Raw genomic sequence first — 8,260 nt, 5'->3', positions numbered from 1 at the left:
GCCATGTTTCAAGAGAACTTGGTGGGGCTTTTACAGCAGAATTCATTGGCATTGGGGGTGCTTGCGTCAGCAATGACTCTACCACCTGCCATGCAGGGCCCTCAGGTAAGTTCAATGACATCAGTGTGGTATAGGCATTGACCGCCTCTCATGCAAGTTCTCCCTTAACGTCAGTGGAGGAAGCTTCACCAAAGTCAAGAGTAGAGCCTGCATCTCAGCACCATTCCAGGCAGGCATAGTCTCAGTCCTCCTATGAGGAGTTTTTTTGCTGATTCTGAGACGAACTGCTCATGAGTGTCTAGGGATGATCCAGGCCACAGGAAGTATCTCAGATTTCGAGTGGGGTCGCATCACTTCCAGTACCACATTCTGCCATTTAGCCTCATGTCAGCTCCCAGGGTATTTACCAAATGTCTAGCTGTAGTCACAGTGTTGCAATATAGACTGGGAATCCATGTGTTTCCCTACCTGGACGATTGGCTGGTAAAGAGCATGTTGAAGGAAAGTGCTCAGGAGTCTATTTGTGAGCCCCTAGTGGTGGAAGAAGGAATTGTACAGTTGCTTATTTTTACTGTTTTTTTCACGGCTGGAGTGGTTCAGGTTTGAAGTTAGTTCACACAAGCTAGATGCTCTCTTAGAGAATATTCGTGTTGTAGTTAGTTATGTGGTTTTCCAATCCCAATTATTAGTTGGTGGGAGGAAGTGCAACAGTTTTCATGTTAGTGTCCAATGTTCCCTTAATAAGCCATATGGGAACAGATTGATGGAAACATTGGACACTAAAGGGTTAAGAATTATTTATTTAGTTGTTAATAAAATTTAAACTACAGAGATCTCTAAGTAAAAGAGTTTCCTAACAATTATTTCTAACATTAATATATAAACAGCTATGTCAGTGTTATCACAAAATATACCAACTTTCATGACTCAAATGACTAATGTTCCTTGAATCTCTTTTCACAGATGTCTTCTCAGTTACCACTCGAGCATAGGAGCCAACTTTTCAAAATTATTGGGAGTTCTAAGCCCAGTGGAAATAACCCCTCCCTGGACACATACAAGGAATTTTCTCAATACTGGAGGTGCTCAAGCACCCACAGAGTTGGCTCCTATGCACTCAAGTGCCTGACCTATCAGATAAGTTTCAGTCTTTATTTTCTCACACCTTCTTCAGTTTCTCACTAACTATATAGGAATGATTCTTTTCTTAAATTTTGTTTTCTTTTGTCAGGTAAAGAACTTCGGGATCACCCAGGGACAGAACCCAATCCACCCAGGTAAGTATAAGTTTCTGTCGGTTCTCTGTGTGTGATTGTGTCAGTCTTTGTACTCTGTTTTCCCTCCCCACGAATACGGTCTCTGGAAGTTACTTGGCTTTGTTGGCTCAATGTTCTCTTGAATTGGCTAGCTTTCTTTCCTCCAGATCTGGCATCCATCATCCTTCATCTTTAGCTGAGATGCTCCGCTCCCACTGCACCTACTTCCTAACTTGAATAACTCAAAGAAAGAAGACCTAATCTAACTATTCCTATGTCTCTGTTAATCACAGCTTTGCTTCAATCTCAGCTTTGATTGTGTCCAACTCTCTTCCCTGCTCTATAAAGTCCCTTGATCCCCCCTCCCCAGAAAAAGAAAAAACAGGACAAAAATGACTAAGAAAATAAGGGGGGGGGGCCGAAACAAATCCCAAAGAGGAAAGAAATAATAAAACTCTCTATACCCCCCTGAGGGGAGGCACAGAAACACTTGAAGAAAATTAATGCTGAGAAGCACCACGAAAGACACGTCTTCCCCTCTCCGTGGATGAAAAAAGAATAATTGGTCCCATGCATGGAAGAGTTTCACTAGAAAAAAAAAAGCATATTAATGTCCAGTGAAAAAAATGTCACAAAGCAAAATAGACAGTAGCAACTCACATTTAATTTTTTTCACTTCATACTCAACTTCAAAGAAGATGGCGTCATCTTTTACCGCTGCTGAAAATAGCAAACAACTGATTAGACAACTGCAACAATGATTGGTTGATGCAGCACAACAGCTGATAGGGCAAACACAGCAATGACTGGCTGCAACCAGACAGCCTCAGCCAATCCAGTTAGCAAAAAGCTGAAGAACAGCCTTAATAGGTTGAGAATAACAACAGTTGATTAGACAAACATGACAATGATTGGCTGAAACCAGACAGCCTCAGCCAATCAAGTAAGTGGCCACCACTCCAACTCTGCATTCAGCCCTTTGGGCAGCACAGTTTGTAAGAGAAAAATCCTGCATTTTCTCTGTAATTTAAAAGTTGTTCAATATTCCCACCCTCCCTCCCTAGTTGAACTTCACCAAGAATATGCCATTTTATGTCAGTTAGTTGATGATGACAGTCAAACCAATGTTTCACTAGTAGGGCTGAAATATTCATATTTTTATGCGGGATTTGTATTCATTTAATCTTATTTTTGTAGGATGACTGGAATGTCCAATGTATATTTATTTATTTATTACATTTGTATCCCGCGCTTTCCCACTCAAGGCAGGTTCAATGCGGCTTACACAGTAAAAGGAATACAGAATATTGTTAGAGAGGGTAAAAGTTAAGTATACCAGAATACTAGATGAGATGAGTATGTAGAAATAGGCAATGGAAAGGGGAGTAAGGTGGGAGATGTAGTCTGGGTCAATGTCGTTATCATGTGGGTATGTGTTAGGTAGATGGTTCATAAGATTAATCTGGATCGTTTGGATAGGCTTGCTTGAATAAATGGATTTTTAGTGCTTTCCGGAAGGGGAACAGGTTTACACAATCATATATACTACATTCTTAGAGTTACAGGTAGTGTGTGCTTGAGATGTTATCCGCCGTGAGGTAGCAGGGCATACCCAATCAGCTCCTTCCATTGTCAAAGAGCACCATTGACATTAACCACATTTAAAATGCCCCAAATCTACAGTGGATATACTGGCATAGTCTATACTCTTATAGGACAATGATTCAAGAAGCATACCACCACGGCAAAATGCACAAATTGGATGATCCTTAAAGCAATCATGAATTTGCAATACAGTCCATTATTTATGGAACAGGTGAACAACAAACAACTGCCAGAATTGTATGGTAAGACAGCAACTAATCTGTCTTCTTCTGTAGTGGCATTGTATCAAAGTAGGAGGTCCCTTTCAGCATATTTTGCTCTTAAATATGATTTTTTAACAATTTTATATGGATACCCCTGCTCCAAAAACCGAGTAAATATTGATGCATCTTGTATTTCAAAATCAGCTGTAGAGGAACAAATCCATCTTATATGCAAAAACCGACTAATAAGTAAGCTTGCCTGCAAATGGTAAGGGTGGAAACCTGGAAAAATGCAAAAGAGTATTACGAGCCGTAGCTTTCTGATATAATGTGATTCGAATTCCATGACACACATGATATAACCACACATCAAGAAATTCTAACCCTTGATTATCAAAACGCATGGTAAAGTGTAAATTGGACTGTAGAGAATTGAGCCAAAGAGAAAATTCCTGAAGCTGTTGTTCCATTCCATTCAAAAAAAAAAAAAAAATGTCATCCGAGTATTGTTAAAAAAGCTGTGGTCGTACGCTTGGTGAAGCATTGTCTTATAAGCGTCTAGACTATGCTATGCCCTTCTCCCACCCAACACACATCCAGGCCATACCCCCTTGCTATTTGCATGCAGTTAGGTTTGATTCATGCATCTCCTAGCTGTATAAAATGGGGACTTAGTACATAAGTACCGCCACACTGGGAAAGACCAAGGGTCCACCAAGCCCAGCATCCCGTCCCCGACAGCAGTCAATCCAGGCTCCAAAAACCCGGCAAAACCACGCCCCCCCCCCAAAAATTGATAATGTTCAATGGATTTTTCCCTCAGGAATCTGTCCAAACCCCCTTTAAATACCAGTTTGCACACATATTAAATATGAATAGGGGGTGTAACATAAGGGCCAATCTCATCTCTATTCCCCTCCTCCCCCCCTCTTCCCTCCCCTTCTCGTGTGCCCTGTGGACTGCCCGCTCGGTATTGTTATGATTGGGGTCTGAACCCCTCTCAAACTTACCTCTTTCCTGGGGGTCAGCTTCTTAGCTGGCTTCTGTTTCTTTTCTCTGTCCTTTCTGAGCTGGCTCTGTCTCTCTGTGCTGGCAGCTTCCAGCAGCATGGCTCTACTTGTTTCACTTTACTGCACCTGTGTGTGTGTTGCCTGAGTTGCTCTACCTCTCTTTGGGTGTACTGGCTTCAAGTGCTTCACAGTGTTGCATTGGTGTGGGTTGGGCCTCTCTGGGTCAGTGTGCTTTTGCCTAGGTCTAGGGAGTGTGACATCATCAGGGAGGGCCTTGATAAGGAAGTGGTGTTGTTTCCTTCAGAGCCTTTGCAACGGTTGTGTTTGCTTTAGGTAGGGTGGTGCAGTGTGCACTTCTGACTTTGTGTCTAGTTTCCCTGCTTGCTTTTGCTAAGGGCCAGGTTAGTGTTAGTGCAGTGTGCACTGGTGACTGTGTGTTTAGCTTTCCTGCTTTTCCCTTATGGTTCCCCTGCTTTTCCCTCTTGGTGTTGGAAGCATTGCTATGTGTAGGGCTTTGGAAGCTCTGTTGCTGATAGAAGTACTTCAGGGTTTGGTGTTGTTAGGAACACTGCAGAGTTCACTGTTAGAAGTACTTCTGGTGTTTGTGCTATTGGGAGCATTGCAGTCTTTGCTGTTGGTGTTTGGTGATTTAGAATCACTTTTGGCTTATGTGTTAGCTTCCCTTCTTTTTCCTTGTGGCTCCCCTGTCTTCCCTTTTAGTGCTAGGAGCTCTTCTGGTTGCTTGCCAGAGTAGTGCTTGGGAAGCACCGTGTTAGTTGTATCTAGCTTGCTAGAACAGTGTTTAGGTAGCTTGTTAGTTTTGTGTTTAGCTTATTAGTGTAGAGCTCTACTTGTAGCTTGGTGCTTAGTAGCACCTGTGTTAGCTTTGTGTTTAGTTCCCTGCTCTGTTAGTTTAGGGCTTAGGAAGTCCCTTTCTTGAGCAGGGCTTAGGAGCTCCTGTTTAGTATAGGGCTTAGGAAGTCCTTTTTGTCAGTTTACTGTTAGGAACACTTCTGCTGGTTTAGGGCTTGGGAGCACGTAGATCAGTTTAGGGTTAGGAGCACTTCTGTTTCCAGTCCTGGTCCCTATGTCATCCGGTATCCAGTAAGTCCTGTCGGCTACTCGAACCCAGGAGCTCAACTCCTGGGGGGCTTAGTAGCTAAGCGCAGGTGAAGCTGTGCGGACCAGTCCAGTGTGTTCCGGTCTGGTGTGTGTTCCAGTCTGGTGTGCTCCAGTCCAGTGTGTTCCAGTCTAGTGTGTGTTCCAGTCCTGTGTCCTTCAGTCCGGGGGATTCCAGTCCATGTGTTCCGGTTCGCTGGGCAGTGCCTGCAGTCCCTGCCGGTGTGCTAACCCAGTGTTGGTTGGTGGGTTTTGCCTGCTGCTGTCGCTCCTCGGCAGCAGCCCAAGGGCTCACGTTTGCTCCAGAGCCCGGCCCCACGGGCTCTGAACCTGAGAACCTGACAGGTATGCAATAAACTTTCCTTCACCCATGATCTCTTCATCTCCCGTTCCCTTCAACTGCTCGCCCTAACTGAAACCTGGCTCACCCCCGACGACTCTGCCTCAGTCGCGGCACTTTGCCACGGAGGTTATCTTTTCTCCCACACTCCTCGCCCAGTTGGCCACGGTGGAGGCATCGGGTTACTACTCTCGCCCTCCTGTAGTTTCCAACCCCTCCTCTTACCGCAATCTCACTGCTTCTCATCCTTTGAAGCCCACTCCATCCGTTTATTCAACCCATTGCCACTCATAGTGGCAGTCATTTACCGCCCCCCTGATAAATCCCTCTCTTCCTTCCTCACTGACTTCGATGCCTGGCTTTCTGTTTTTCTTGATCCCTCATCTCCGTCCCTCATTCTCGGAGACTTTAACATACACGCTGATGACCCATCCGACTCTCACGCTTCTCAGTTCCTCACTCTAACATCCTCCTTCAACCTCCAGCTGTGCTCCACCACCCCTACTCACCAAAATGGCCATTGTCTGGACCTCGTCCTCTCCTCTTCCGGCTCACCCTCCAATTTCCACGCCTCAGCTCTTCCTCTCTCTCTGATCATCACCTGATCACCTTCACAGCCCCCCTCAGCCCCGCCCAACATTAGCCACTACTTCCAGGAATCTCCAGGCTATTGACCCTCCCACCTTATCCTCTAGTATTTCTAATCTCCTCCCCTCATCATGTCCTCCGGGTCTGTCGACAAGGCTGTCTCTGCTTACAATGCCACTCTCTCCTCTGCTCTGGACACCCTCGCACCATCCATCTCCCGTCCCACAAGGCGTACTAATCCCCAGCCCTGGTTGACCCCTTGCATCCATTACCTTTGCTCCTGCGCCCGATCTGCTGAACGCCTCTGGAGGAAATCTCGCACCCATTCAGATTTCCTTCATTACAAATTCATGCTATCCTCCTTCCAGTCCTCCCTATTCCTTGCCAAACAGGACTACTACTCCCAGTTGACCAATTCTCTCAGCACCAACCCTCGTCATCTCTTTGCCACCCTTAACTCCCTCCTCAAAGTGCCCTCCACTCCCACCCCCCGCTCACTCTCTCCTCAATCACTGGCTGACTACTTCCACGACAAGGCGCAAAAGATCAACCTTGAGTTCACTACCAAGCCACCTCCTCCTCTTCACCCTTCAACCCTCTCCCTCAACCAACCAACCCAGGCGTCTTTCTCCTCCTTTCCTGATATCACCGAGGACGAAACCGTCCGCCTTCTTTCCTCCTCGAAATGCACCACTTGTTCCTCTGATCCCATCCCCACCAACTTACTTAACACCATCTCTCATACTGTCACCCCCTCCATCTGTCATATCCTCAACCTCGCTCTCTGCACTGCAACTGTCCCTGACACCTTCAAGCACGCCGTAGTCACACCTCTCCTCAAAAAACCATCACTCGACCCTACCTGTCCCTCCAACTACCGCCCCATCTCCCTCCTACCCTTCCTCTCCAAAATACTTGAGCGCGCCGTTCACAGCCGCTGCCTTGATTTCCTCTCCTCTCAGGCCATCCTTGATCCGCTTCAATCCAGTTTTCGCTCTCTACACTCGACAGAAACAGCACTCTCTAAAGTCTGTAATGACCTGTTCCTTGCCAAATCCAGAGGACACTACTCCATCCTCATCCTCCTTGATCTATCTGCCGCTTTTGACACTGTCAATCATGATTTACTTCTTGCCACACTGTCCTCATTTGGGTTCCAGGGCTCTGTCCTCTCCTGGTTCTCTCCTATCTCTCCCACTGCACCTTCAGAGTACACTCTCATGGATCTTCCTCCACCCCCATCCCACTCTCTGTTGGAGTTCCCCAGGGATCTGTCCTTGGACCCCTTCTTTTTTCAATCTACACCTGTTTCCTGGGCTCACTGTTCTCATCTCATGGTTTCCAGTATCATCTTTATGCTGTTGACACCCAGCTGTATCTCTCCACACCAGACATCACCGCAGAGACCCAGACCAAGGTATCAGCCTGCTTATCTGACATTGCTGCATGTATGTCCAACTGCCACCTGAAACTGAACATGGCCAAGACCGAGCTTATCGTCTTTCCACCAAAAACCCACTTCTCCTATTCCTCCTCTCTCGATCTCAGTTGATAACACCCTCATCCTCCCCGTCTCATCCGCCCGCAACCTCGGAGTCATCTTCGACTCCTCCCTCTCCTTCTCTGCGCATATCCAGCAGACAGCCAAGACCTGTCGCTTCTTCCTCTTTAACATCAGCAAAATTCGCCCTTTCCTCTCTGAGCATACCACCCAAATTCTCATCCACGCTCTCATTACCTCTCGCCTTGACTACTGCAACCTACTCCTCACTGGCCTCCCACTTAACCATCTGTCCCCCCTTCAATCCGTTCAGAACTCTGCTGCATGTCTTATATTCCGCCTGAACCGATATACTCATATCACCCCTCTCCTCTGGTCACTTCACTGGCTTCCGATCAGATACCGCATACAGTTCAAGCTTCTCCTTCTTACCTACAAATGAACTCAGTCTGCAGGCCCTCATTACCTCTCTACCCTCATCTCCCCTTACATTCCCTCCCGAAACCTCCGCTCACAGGACAAATCCCTCCTCTCAGTACCCTTCTCCACCACCGCCAACTCCAGGCTCCGCCCATTCTGCCTCACCTCACCCTATGCTTGGAATAAACTTCCTGATCCCTTACGCCAAGCCCCCTCCC

This window comes from Microcaecilia unicolor, chromosome 3 (assembly GCF_901765095.1).
Source record: "Microcaecilia unicolor chromosome 3, aMicUni1.1, whole genome shotgun sequence".
NCBI classification, from domain to species: Eukaryota; Metazoa; Chordata; class Amphibia; order Gymnophiona; family Siphonopidae; genus Microcaecilia; species Microcaecilia unicolor.
Note: the sequence above shows the minus strand (reverse complement) of the source record.